This window comes from Hemicordylus capensis, chromosome 17, assembly GCF_027244095.1.
Source record: "Hemicordylus capensis ecotype Gifberg chromosome 17, rHemCap1.1.pri, whole genome shotgun sequence".
Classification (NCBI taxonomy): domain Eukaryota; kingdom Metazoa; phylum Chordata; class Lepidosauria; order Squamata; family Cordylidae; genus Hemicordylus; species Hemicordylus capensis.
This window is the reverse complement of record NC_069673.1, coordinates 10,796,609-10,810,329: the sequence shown is the minus strand read 5'-3', so window position 1 is coordinate 10,810,329 and position 13,721 is coordinate 10,796,609. Positions and strand designations below refer to the sequence as shown.

At 48.9% G+C, this 13,721-nt stretch overlaps 1 protein-coding gene and 1 non-coding gene across 2 annotated transcripts in view; both read right to left on the bottom strand.

Annotated features, from left to right (window-relative positions):
* Window positions 1-13,721, bottom strand: part of NTMT1 (N-terminal Xaa-Pro-Lys N-methyltransferase 1) — a 122,209-nt gene that overhangs the window by 90,623 nt on the left and 17,865 nt on the right. The window lies entirely within an intron of this gene.
* TRNAT-GGU (transfer RNA threonine (anticodon GGU)) lies at window positions 7,355-7,419 on the bottom strand. Its single transcript has one exon. It is a non-coding gene; the product is annotated as a tRNA-Thr (tRNA).

Below are 13,721 nucleotides of genomic sequence, written 5' to 3'. Positions count from 1 at the left end.
CAAAAGCCACTGCAGCTGAGGATTCTGGGAGTTGTAGTCAGGCACATCTGGAAATAATCCCTGTTTGAGGGAACACTGCCTGGGACAGAGGAAGCTGCCTTATACTGAGTCAGTCCATTGGGCTATCTTGCTCTACTCTGACTGGTAGCAGCACTCCAGCCCTACCCAGAGACAGGGATCGAATTGTCCTATGATCCATTGCTTTGTTTTCCTGGCTGTCCACAGTATCCTCAAAAGCCTTCTCCAGCACCCAAGTTCAAAAGCATCAATACTCTTTCTATCTTGCTTCTTCAAAGTCCAACTTTCACATCCATAGAGTGTCACGGGAAAAACCATTGTCCAAACAATTCTAATCTTTGTAGGTATAGACACATCATGGCATCTCAATATATCCTTTCCGAGGCCTTCATGGCAACCCTACCAAGTGCTAGGCTGCGGCATATTTCTTGACTGCTGGATCCTTTTCTGTTGATGGTCGATCTCAAAAGGCAGAAGCTATCCACCACTTCCATATCTTCGTGATCAGTTCTGAGGCTGGTCGCTGTACCTGTTGTCAGTAGTTTAGTTCTCTTTACATTTAGTCGGAGTCCCATTTTTTTCACTGCAGCCACTCATTATAATAGAAATCTAGGCAAGACCTGCTAAGCAAAGGGGGCAATTGATGCTCACTGCTGCAAGACCAACTCTCCGCTACAAACTGGCACTGCAATAGCCTGGAGAACATCTGGGAAGAATGGTTTGTTCTCCCCCCGCACCATCATGTGTATTCATGTGCATTCCCCAATGGTTTGTTCCTCCCCCCTGCCACCATGGCATGAGAGACAGTGTGGCATAGTGGTTAGAGTGTCGGACTAGGACCGGGGAGACCACTACACTATGCTGGCTGTTGGACAGTGAAACAACCTGCCTCATGCAGTAGTAGTGGACTCTTCTTTTGCTGAAGGTTTTCAGACAGAGGCTGGGCAGCCATTTGACAGGGGTACTGTAAGTAATAGATTCCTGCAGGGAGCAGGGGTTGGACCTCTAAGACCGCTAAGGTCCCTTCCAACTTTTAACATTCTACAATTCTGTGATCTGTTGGCCTGGACTGTTCCAATACTGCTGCTCCCTTATTTATTTATTTTTTTAAATATATATATATCTGTTTGTCTTAATACATGGAATTGTTGTTTCATATAGGTTCTGGAAGTCACACAGACGTCTTGAGACTTCTCCCGTGTTGTTGGGAGACCCATTTCCAAAGAAAAGGCGGGCTGACGTGATAAGGAACATGACTCAAAGCAGTCCCCTTGAAATTATGACAAAGTAGCAAGCATGAATTGTCCCCTTTGCTAAGCAGGGTTCACCCTGATTTGCATTTCAATGGGAGACTATGTGTCTGAGCATTGTAAGATATTCCCCTTTAGGGGATGGGGCCACTCTGGGAAGAGCATCTGCCTGCTTGCATGCAGGAGATTCCAAGTTCCCTCCCTGGCATCTCCAGTTAGGGCTGAGAGAGACTCCTGCCTGCAACCTTGGAGAAGCCGCTGCCAGTCTGTGTAGACAATAAGGGTATTCACAAGACCAGAGGGAGGGAGGGAGGGCAGGGGGGAGTCTGCGTTAAGTTTACCTTCCTCCCAGATGATTCCTCTACACAGCTCAGATCTCCGGAGGCCAGGACGATGCATCCTGGCCTCCACGTATCCCACAATGCACTGCGTGATGAGCACCATGCATGGGGAGATACCCCCATGAGATGGGCTCTCTAGGCACTTGTCTCTGTGTGTGCTCAGGCTGCAAGCAGCCAGAACATATACAAAGAACACATACATAATCCCAGTGCCAGGGTTAAGGCCTCACTTGGCTAAAGGCCAGGCTTAAAAGTGGGGTTAGGCAGGCAAGCAGTGGCAGGATCCATGTGGATCCTGGCGCTACACATGAGTAGCACATGCTGCACACAACCTATCTCTAGCCTGGTTTAAGTTGTTTGTGAGAACAGCCTTAATACTGTGCTAGATGGACCAATGGTAAAAGCCGCTTTTTTATGTTTTCCTATGTTCCTAGTTAGGCAATGTTCAACTTATCCTTTCATCATAAGAACATAAGAACAGCCCTGATGGATCAGGCCCATCTAGTCCAGCATCCTGTTTCCTGCAGTAGCTCACCAGATGCCTCTGGGAAGCCCACAGGCAAGACGTGAGGACATGCCCTCTCTCCTGCTGTTACTCCCCTGCAACTGGTATCTAGCGGCATTATGCCTTTGAGGCTGGAGGTGACCTATAGCCACCAGACTAGGAGCCATTGATAGACCTGTCCTCCATGGATTTGTCCAAGCCCCTTTGAAAGCCATCTAATCTGGTGGCCATCACCACATCCCACAGCAGAGAAAGCCATTGATTCCATAGATTCGTGACGTGCGGTGTGAAAAAGGATTTCCTGTTGCTGGTCCTAAATTTCCTGGCCTGCAGTTTCATGGAATCACCCCCTGGTTCTAGTGAGAGAGGGAGAATAAAAATTCACTAGTGTAAAAAAAATTCAGCAGTATACTACTGGGTGTGAACAGAAGAAGAGCCCAGCTGGATCAGACCCAAGGGCTATCTAGTCCAGCATCTGTTTCCCACAGTGGCCCACCAGATGCCTCTGAGAAGCCCACAGGCAAGAGGTGAGGGCATGCCCTCTCTCCTGCTGTGGCTTCCCTGCAACTGGGATTCAGAGGCCTCTTGCCTCTGAGACTGGAGGCTGCCCATAGCAACCACACTAGATAAGAACCACCAGACTAGATAACGTGTCTAGTCTGCTGCTGTGTGCATTGTGGGCAGATTTAATCCACAGATTCAAACTGGTTTCGTAGACATTCCCCTAACACTGGGAACCCTGGGAACTGTATTCTCAGAGGCTACAGCTTTCGAAGAGAATTCTCACCACAACCACACTCCTTTAGGGGAAGCCGTGACCCTTACGAAACCAAAGCAAAACTTGTTGGAGTTATTAGCGTAACTATGCCAGCAACATTAAATCGGGACCTGCCCAATTACATTGAATAAGTTTGTACAGGTATAGAAGCTCAGAGGAGGTCCTGGAAACAGCCCTGGCTGATTAATCACAAGGAAGAGGCTCTGGCTTTCTCTGTGTTAGGAAAGAGCGAGTCATCATTCACAACAGGACTGGGTGATGAGCAATTCTGGAGAACGCTTTGATGGCAAGCATAGACACATCACTGCACTCCACATTTTCATACCTGTTCACTGGTGTTCATAGACTCAACTGGCTGCTTCAGTACCATTTTGTTTTAAAACTAGTCTTCTTTATGATGTGTGACATTATATATCCCTAAATGCTTGCCTGTAGGCAGTAATGGGCTGGATGAGGGATAAACTGAAATTGAATCCCAATAAGTCAGAGGTACTGACTGTGGGCACCTTAAGTGGCGCAGCGGGGAAATGCTTGACTAACAAGCAGAAGGTTGCCGGTTTGAATCCCTACTGGTACTATATTGGGCAGCAGTGATATAGGAAGATGCTGAAAGGCATCATCTCATACTGCATGGGAGGAGGAAAAGGTAAACCCCTCCTCTATTCTACCAAAGAAAACCACAGGGCTCTGTGGGCACTAGGAGTCGAAACTGACGCGAAGGCACACTTTACCTTTACTGAGAACGCAAGATATAGTTTCGATCTGCCTGTTCTGGATGGGGTTACACCCCCCCCAGAAGTAAAGGCTCAGTGTCTATCAATGAAATGGCTCCAGATCTGGTTCAGATCTGCATTTATGCTTGTGTGGTTTGGATGCGCCATACAGGGCAACCATCCACATTCCCCTAATAAAGTAGGAGAGGAGATATTTATTATTTTATTTTGTAGCCCACTTTCCCTAAGGAAAGTAAGCTTATGAGATCACCCATCTCTCTCTCTCTCTCTCTCTCTCCCCCCCCCCCTTTCCCTCTCTCTCTCTCTCTCTCTGTATAGGGACATATCGGAACACCTCAATGGAGAGATTCCACCTCACATGTTTGGTTGTTCCATGGATTCTCTCTGCTGCTCCTGAATTCTGGATTAAGCAGGAGAATTTCTAAAGTTAAGTCTGGAATTCGAGAATATATATTGACTGCAGCATTCAGTTCATTGAATTCTTTTCCCTCTCTTTGCTACTCGAGCCTGTTTGTGTATTGATCAAACACTACAATAAAGTCATCTCAGTGTGATTCCTGCCCCACTCGGAGGAAGAGTGCAGTGAGGGAGGTAATACCTCTTCCTCTCTTGTGGGGAGCTGCAGAGTTTCACTTGCGTGTGGAGTGACTGTTCTGTTCCACGGGGCCCTCTTTCCCCCCATGTATGCATGTGCATGCACTGATAAAACACTCCAAAAAAGTCATCTCAGTGTGATCATCAGTACAATTACTGCAAGATCCTTCTCAACCACTGTCAGCTTTCTGGCATCTGGAAGAAAGGAAATCATTTAGCAAGTCCCCAACAGGGAGGTCTGAAGGGGAGGGCGAGGGGGTCAGTCACCTAGGGCTCTGCACTTATGGAGCTCCAGATGGGAGCCCGACAACAGAGACTCTTCTAGTTCCATTAGCATCAGAAAAATGTTGTTTCATCATGAGGGCCCAATGAAAACTATTTTCCCTGGGCTTTTCCCTGGTACAATCTAGAGACAGTCCCTGAACCCCAAGGTAACATGAAAGCAGGGCAACACAACTTCAGCCCTCCAGCTTTTGGACTACAATTCTTATCAATCCCAGGCACAGTGGCCAATGCCCAGGGGTTATGGGAGTTGTAGTCCAACAGCTGCAGAAGGGCCAAAGTTGCACAGCCCTGCATTATAACAATGTTGTTGATGATGGTGAATAATAATAATAATAATAATACAGTCATCCCTCATCAATATCAATTGAGGGTCTCCCAATTGCAGATTTGAGTATCCGCGACTGGGAAACTGTCACCACCTCCATCAACCGTGACCCAAGTATCTGCAGCTTGGCGCCTTTTTAAAAAAATGGGCAGTTTGGCAGCGGGGGGGATCTCCGGGGTCAGGAGATCATTCCAGGGGTCGGGGTGATTTTTAGGGGTTTGAGGGTCATTTCTGGGGATCAGGGGGTCTTTCCTGTGGATCAGGGGTCATGGGGGGGGTCAAGAGGGATTTTCTCTATTTTTTCCCTTTATTTTCCAGGTACTTTCCCAATCACGATTCCCCTAACCCCTTGTTTCCCATTCATTTCAATGCCTTGTCAACGGCGCATTCTCCAAATGCGGGGGTTTCCAGGAACTGAACCCTCGCAGCTGGCAAGGGACAACAACAGCAACAGCAACAACAACAATACAACGTTGTAAGCCACTCCATAACAAGTTGTACTCCACATTAACTGGGCTTTTTACTGTTTCTGATTACACACTCTGCTTACATATGTGTGCTAGGGAAAACCTAGAAAGGAGAAGCAGGGATCAAATGTGAGAAAGAAGGTACGTAGGACAGGTTTCGCTCCCACCCTGGTAAAATGCTGGGTATAAGTGGATGGAGGACTGGCCTTCTGGTAGCGAGAATGGATTGTCCCCTTTTCAAAGAAGGGTCTGCCCTGGTTTGCATTTGAATGGGAGACTGCATGTGTGAGCACTGGAAGATATTCCCTCTTAAGGGATGGGGCTGCTTTGGGAAGCGCACCCGCCTGCTTGCATGCAGAAGGTCCCAGATTCCCTCCCGGGTATCTCCAAGATAGGGCTGAAACTCCCGCCTGGAACCTTGGAGAAGCCACTGCCAGTGTTGTAGACAACACTGAGCGAGATGGGTGCATGATCTGACTCGGTATCTTGCAGCTTCCGATGTCCCTGTGAAAACTGCCAAATAATCCTCGAGTGAAACCCTCACTCACCCCGAGCCTTTTTCATAATCAGGGTTCTGGATGATGAAGGGATGGATGTCTCCGTGGGATAAAAAGCCTGTCAGGACCCAGGAAAGCCTCCAATGCAGCCGAGACTTGTTCAAAAGCCTTGAGCCATGGGCGGGGAGGTGACTCCAGCACCGGCAGGATGTGATTCATCAGTGACACCAGCTCAGCAATGAACTCCAGCCTCCTTTTAAGTAAACTCCATAAGCAATCAGGGCAGCGGTGCCCTGCCGAATCCGCCGACACGGCCGTTCTTTCCCCGTCCTGCCTCTGCACGTATCGGCCCAGCAAGGGTCCGATGCAACCTCAACAGGACCGGAGATTTCAAGATGCCCTCTTCATCTCGCTCGTGGGTAGATCTACTTCCCACACTGTTGGCTGGACAGTTTGGCACCAGGCCTGACCAGACTTGAAGAAAACGGGTTTTCCCCAGCCCTATTAGGAGGTGCCAAGACTTGAACTTGGGACCTTCTGAATGCAAAACCTGAGCTACAGCTCCGCTCATTATGAAACTGGTGTGACAATGGAGTCACACCATTGGCCCATCCATCTCAGAGTTGTCTGTACCGACTAGCAACAGATCTCCCCTGGGGTTTCAGGCAGGAGTCTTTCCCAGCTCTAAGTGAGGATCCTGCCAGAGACTGAACCTGGGGACTTCTTCATGCAAAGCAGGTAGCTATGAGCCACCGAGCCCAGCAATAAATGTTCCAACAGGCTAGGCTTCCAACAGGAGAGGAGAGTTGGTCTGGTGGTAGCAAGCCTGACTTGTCCCCTTAGCTAAGCAGGGTCCTCCCTGGTTGCATATGAATGGGAGACTAGAAGTGTGAGCACTGGAAGATCTTCCCCTCAGGGGATAGAGCCACTCTGGGAAGAGCAGAAAGTCCCAAGTTCCCTCCTTGGCAGCATCTCCAAGATAGGGCTGAGAGAGACTCCTGCCTGCAACCTTGGAGAAGCCACTGCCAGTCTGTGAAGACAATACTGAGCCTAATAAACCAATGGTCTGACTCAGTATATAACAGCTTCCTATCTTCCTATGTTCTCCAGGTATTTTTCACACAGGGCTTTAGCTCACAACGCCCCACGGAGTGGCCTGTGGGCATTCACATATCGGGCAGATTTATCCCGAAGTCCCTGTGAGCTATCAGGAAGAACTTCACACACACTTCAGGTTTTCCACTGTGCACTAGAAAGTTGCCCGATTTATATCCGGGGTTTTAAAAAATCCACTTTTTGCATCTGTTTTTGGGGACAACTTCGAGTTTGCAGTAAAACCTTGCAGTAAACTCACAGTAAAGCCTGCTGTGTGAAGAACACCCAGGTCTTTCAACATATATGTACGTAGGAGGCTGCTTTATACTGAGTCTGACCATTGGTCTATCTTGCTCAGTACTGTCTGCACTGACTGGCAGTGGCACATCAAGATTTCAGACAGGAGTCTTTCCCAGCCCTACCTGCTTCCCCAAAACTAGCTCTACCTACTTTCCCAATCCCTGGAGATGCTGCCAGGGATTGAACCTGGGACCTTCTGCATACCAAGCAGATGCTCTTCCACTGAGCTCTCCTTGAGCAGTCAACAGGCACATTTGCAAGCGAACCCCAAGGACCAGAAAGGCCTAGTAGCAACTGGGGTTGCAAGCCATGGAGAATTTTCTGGAGGGAGGAGAAAAACTGGGTCAACCCAAGGGAGGACTTGGCCGTGAAGAAGAAATGCTTACTTCTTTAGAATGCCTTCCTATTGGAGAGGAGAGCTGGTTGTGTGGTCAAAAGCATGACTTGTCCCCTTAGCTAAGCAGGGTCCACCCTGGTTGTATATGAATGGGAGACTTGAGGTGTGAGCACTGGAAGACATTCCCCTCAGGGGATGGAGCAGCCCTGGGAAGAGCATCTAGGCTCCAAGTTCCCTCCCTGGCAGCATCTCCAAGACAGGGCTGAGAGAGACTCCTGCCTGCAACCTTGGAGAAGCCGCTGCCAGTCTGTGTTGACAATCCTGAGCTAGATAGACCAATGGTCTGACTCAGTATACGGCAGCTTCCAATGTTCCTATGTTCCTACAGCACCATCCTCCTCAGGTTGCCACAGGTCAAGCCATGGGATCCGATGCAATGCAAGCCACTCGCTTCCTGGATTGCGAAGAACGTCCCCACAGTTGCCGCCACGGCCCCCACCACCATTGGCATAAATGATGGGCTTCTCCTGGATTGGGGAGGAAAGGCAGGACTGCGGGGGTGGTGGGGTGGAGGACGGGGCCCCCATTCTCCCAGACGGGCGAGCCGCCATCTTTCAACCCGAGGCCGAGAGGCAATGCCAGTCGGACGTGTTCTGTTTTGAAAGAGACCGCCGCCGCAACAGGAGAGGCATTGTGGGTTCGTTATCTCCGGGCTACGGCTGGAGACGGTGCTGCTTGCGGGTTGCAGGGGAGCCGAAAAAATCAGTAATTAAAGATCGGTTGTGTCAAAACCCACACACTCACACACACACACACACACAGGGAGAGGGAGGCAGAGGGAGAAGAAAACCCCTTCCAAACTGATTAAAGTTGAAGGCTCCGTTTCCTTCTTTTCATCAGAGAGCCAAATCAAAAACTGCCTGGAAAGCCGCATGCTTCTCTCCCCCCCCCCCAACCCATTCCCCATTCCCAGCGCTCCGAACGCGGCTCCTGCATCCATCTTGCTGTGTCCCTGCATTTTAATTACCACCTTATTAATATTCATGAGACTAGGCACTCAAGGGGGATTACAGTCTGTCATTCTCTCGCTCGCTCGCTCGCTCTCCCTCTCTCCCCCCACAGCTCTGCTGAAGCTGTTTTTCATTTCCCTCCTTCCAAACAGCCACACCACTGCAGTGTCTGGGTGTGCAACCGTTTTCATCGGCATATACACTTGGACGTGTATTTGCACGCGCGCACAGAGGCATCACTGGCCCTTTCGAAAATTCGGGGGGCGGGGGCGGGAGGAAAGGGCAGGGTCGGGGGGGCCCTAAATATGGGGTGGGCACCCGGCAATTTTTCTTCTGTCCTTGGGAATGGTCTCTCTCCCCCACAAGGGCGTCGACAGCAGGTTAGGTGCTCGGCGCTGTACGCGACATTGAAATGATACCGTTTCCACCTCGACCCCCAGTTCCCAGCCTTTTACTTGATGCAGACCACAATGTCGTCATCGGAAACACTTCCCCGTAAGCAAGCAGTTTGAAAAATGTTTAACATGGTCCATGAGACCAGGAGTCTACAAGGAGAGCTGGTCTACAAGGAGGAGAGCGGGTCTGGTGGTAGCAAGCACGACTTGTCCCTTTTGCTAAGCAGGGTCCACCCTGGTTTGCATTTGAATGGGAGGCTACATGTGTGAGCACTGTAAGAACATGGAGCCCTTAGGGAGGGGGGTCTCTCTGGGAATGTTTGCATGCAGAAGGTTCCAGATTCCTTCCCCGGCGTCTCCATATAGGGCTGAGAGAGACTCTGGCCTGCAGCCTTGGAGAAGCCGCTGCCAGTCTGGGTTGACAATACTGAGCTAGATGGACCAAGGGTCTGACTACGCAGAAGGCAGCTTCCTATGTTCATATGGCTGACAGGAGTCAAACTCATATATCAAGGGGTATTAAAAATGCTGCTTTTTCTAATCATTTGTTATCCCAGAGTCGCCCAGCGAGTCTCATGGCTGAATGGGGATTTGAACTCGGGTCTCCCCAGTCCTAGTCCAGTACTCTAACCACTACACCACGCTGGCTCTCTTATTAGTAGTAGTAGTAGTAGTAATAGAGAACTCTTACCTAATGGGAAAATGGAGGCAATTTCTCCCAATTCCCTCCTTTCTTCAACCCAATTTCACCTCCAAAACCTGCTCCTGAGGGTTGAGGGACACCCCCCACCCTGGAGAAAGATAGCATGGGGCACAGGAGGGCTACATAAGAGACACACGGGATTTTGTTAATATTACATTATCCTCCTCTCCCCAGACCACCTGCAGTACCCTCACAGACCACCAGTTGTCCGTGGACCACAGGTTCAGAACCCCTGACCTAGACCAGGCATTTTCAACATTGGGTCCCCAGATGTTGTTGGACTTCAACTCCCATAATCTCCAACCAAAGGCCACTGGGGCTGGGGATTGTGGGAGTTGAAGTCCAATATCATCTGGGGACCCAACGTTGAGAATCCCAGACTATAGACAGGATGGAGAAAGGTCTGATGGCAAGAGGAGAACGTGAGGGCCATGGATATACGTCATCTCTAAGGGAGAAAGGAGGAGGCTAAAGATATGTGACGAGATGTCAAGAGAACCCCTGGATACCTTAAATGAATTTAAATCTCCAGGGCCATATGAATTACATCCCAAGGCACTGAAGGAATTTGCAGAAGTGATCTCGGAGCTGCTGTCTGTCATCTTTCAGCATCCCTAGAAAGCAGACGACTGGAAATGTGCAAATGTTGTCCCGATCTTCAAAAAGGGGAGGGAAAGAGTAGCTGGGGAAAAGCCAGTCAACGGGACGACAAGAAGCCAGTCAACAGGACGTCAGTACTTAGAACAGATTATTAAGCAGTTTTCTTGGAGCACTGAGAAAAGCATGTGGTGATTCCAAGGAGCTGGCATGAGTTGGTTAAGAATGACTCATGCCAGACTATACTGATCTCCCTTTTCAATAGAGTTACTCGTTTCGTGGATCATGGGAGTGCTGGCTGTCTCCATTTCATCCAAGCATTGGCCAGTATCCCATGATAGATCCTTGTTGACAAGTTGGCCAAATGTGGATTAGACAATGCTACTGCTAGGAAGATACACAGCTGCCTGAACAGCATCCAGAGAATACTCTGGCTGGCTCCATGACACCCAGGAGGGAGGTATTAAATGAAATATCATAGGACTGTGTCCTGGGCCCTGTACTGGTCCGCACTTTTATAGGTGACTTGAATGAAAGGATGCTTCTCAGATTTGCAGATGATACAAATCTTGGAGGTAGGGGGAAGTGAAAAGTTTAGAAGACAGCTATCTGGGCAGGCTGAACGTTGGGCCAGGAGGAGAAGGAGGAGAATATCAACAGAGATAGATGTAAAGTCCTACATCTAGGCATGAAAAAGTTCTAGGCATGAAAAAGTCCTACATCTAGGCATGAAAAATGTGCAAGTACACGATGGGAGAGACCTGACTTGGAACCATTACACATGATAGGGATCTAGGGATCTTAGTGGACAACAAGTTGAACATGAGCCCGCAGTGTGATGCAGCTGCTAAAAAAGTGGATGCCATCTCAAGCTGCATGCACAGAGGCATAGTGTATCATGAGAAGTAATTGTTCCACTGCATTTTGTGCTAGTCGGACCTCGTATGTAGCAGTGTCCAGTTCTGAGCAACATATTTTAAGTAAGGATGTGCATATTGATTCAAATTTGAATTGATCTGACTCAAATCTGGGTGAGCCAAGTGATTAAAAGTTGAATTGAATCACCCCTTAAAAGGGCAATTTGGTTTGGATTTAAATAGATTTTTTGAAATTTGATTTGAATTCGATTTGAGAGCCATTTGGCACTGTTTTCAAACCATTCGAGCCCCCTGATTGGTTAAAAAATGCACCAAAACAGGGTCGGATAAATTCCAATTCAAACTGAATTTTTGAACCATGAGATTCAGATTTGACTTGAATTCGAGATGAATTTTCAGAATTCGATTTGAATTCAAAACGAATTGAAAAATTCATTCCGTGCACATCTCCAATTTTATGTCCAGGCTGTAAGAGAAGAGTAATAAAGATGATGAGGAGTCAGGAGATCAAGTCCTCTGAAGACCAGTTGAAGGATCTAGTAAAGAGAAGTCTAAGGAGAGATAGGATCATCTTAAAATATCTGAAGGGCTGCTACCTAAAAGAAGGAGTGGACTTGATCTCTGTTGCTCCTGAGGGCCATTGGATTGAGAAGGAAGCAGATTTAGGCTACATTAAGAAGAATTTCCATTTGATGGTGGAAGATTCTTCCATGCAGTGGTGACACATGTATTGCTGGGTTCTCCTTCACCCACTGTAGGGCTCAGGAAGATATACCCCCTCCCTGGAAGAGATATCAGGGCCCAATGCAGGGGTGACTCTTAAACAATTAGTTTTTGGGGGGGGGCTAAAGGGGGCAAAGAATGTTATTAGGGGAGTGAAGATGTTGCTATATATTAAATACTGATAAAGGTAAGGTAATTAATGGTGCTAATTTATCTTATTGATAAAGCTTGCTTGACATTTTGAAGCTTATTCAGAACATTGGCCAAATTTCTCGTAGCAAAGAGTGTCTTTTTGGGTTAAGCCAAACCTTCCAAGCTGCTTTGCAGGCTAGCTTGCTCTTCCTGTACAAGATCATGTGGCAGGAAAGACTGGGGTGGGTAGGGAGATCAGTGCCAGGTCAACTGAAATCTGCAGGGGAGACGACCCTGTACCCCGCTGCAGAAATGGCCTCACCCAGCCCATTTCCTGTCCAGGAAGGAAGTGAATGGGTTAGCTTGGCTGCTGGGAGGCTGGAGGAGTCTCCTACCTACAAGAGAGATGCCCTGTACTTTCCTCCAAACATGGTCTCACCCAGCCCATTTCCTGTCCAGGGAGGAAGTGAAGAGGTTGGCCTGGCTCCTGGGAGGCTGGAGGAGTCTCCTACCTTCAGGAGAGATGACCCTGCACTCTCCTGCAAATGGCCATGTGAACAGGCCTTATGACTGCACTGTCTGTCACTTTGCTGTATATTTCCAGTCTGGGGGGTGAGGTAAAGGGAGTGGGGACTATTTTGAGCAGAATGCCCACTACTCCTCGAAGGTAGCGGTATGCATGAACCCCAAATCATGGTTCGGTTTAAATCCAAATCAAATTTGAACCAAACCACATTCCACCGAAACAGTTCAGTCAAACCCACTGGCCAGGCCGGGCCATTTGACTGAACCGGTTTGGCGGTTTGCGTGGCAGTACTTATAAAGGGGAATCTGGTTAGGATTCCCCATTACAAACAAAGGGGTGGGTGAACCTACAGAAGAGCAGCGGAGGAGCAGCGAGAAAAGTAGCATAAGCTTCTTACATCCCAGCCTGGCATGGCTGCCAGAGCCACCGCTCACCACCCTCCAGTACAGCTCCATTGCTGGATCGCTCTTTCAGCAGTCCGCCCACGTAGTGGCAGCACGAGTCTGGCCTCCGCAGATGCAGAGGGCTGGACGGGTAAGTACTTTTGACTACCTTTCTACCACCACCTCCCTTTGATGCCAAACTAATCTTGAACTGGCCTTGGTTTGGTTTGGTTTGATCGTGGACCGAACTGACCCTGATTCGGTTCATGATCGAGCCACAGAAGGAGCCTGGTTCGATGCGAAGCGGTTCAACGTCAAATGGTTTGTTCACACCGCTACTTGGAGGCATACCTGGCCGAATGGGTGGGGAGGCTTCACCTGGCCCGCCTGGGGCCCAAGCACCTCTGCATCTTAGAAAAAAATGTGGTGATTACTAGAAACTAGCATGGGTGTGTCAAGAACAAATCACATTGGACAGATCGGATCTCCTTTTTTGATCACATTACTAGTTCAGTGGATCATGGGGATGCTGTGGGCATAGCATATCTTGATTTCAGCCAAGCATTTGACAAAGCCTCCTATTGTTGCCAAGAGCCTGGGAGGATCCGTGTAACTGAACAATGTCCTCCCTCAGGCCTCTCACTATTCCTGCCCTGCCAAGCCTCCAGCTGCGGCTGATGCAGCCAGCCCGTTTGTGCAGAGGTTACTGGGGACGGGATGCAGCTCAGCAGCTGAGCGCATGCTTTGCATACCTGGTCTCAAGTTAAAAGCATCCCAGGAAGCAGGCTCTGGGGAGCAGCTGCCAGTGAGAAGAGACAAGGCCGGGTTAGTTGGATCAATGGGCCGTC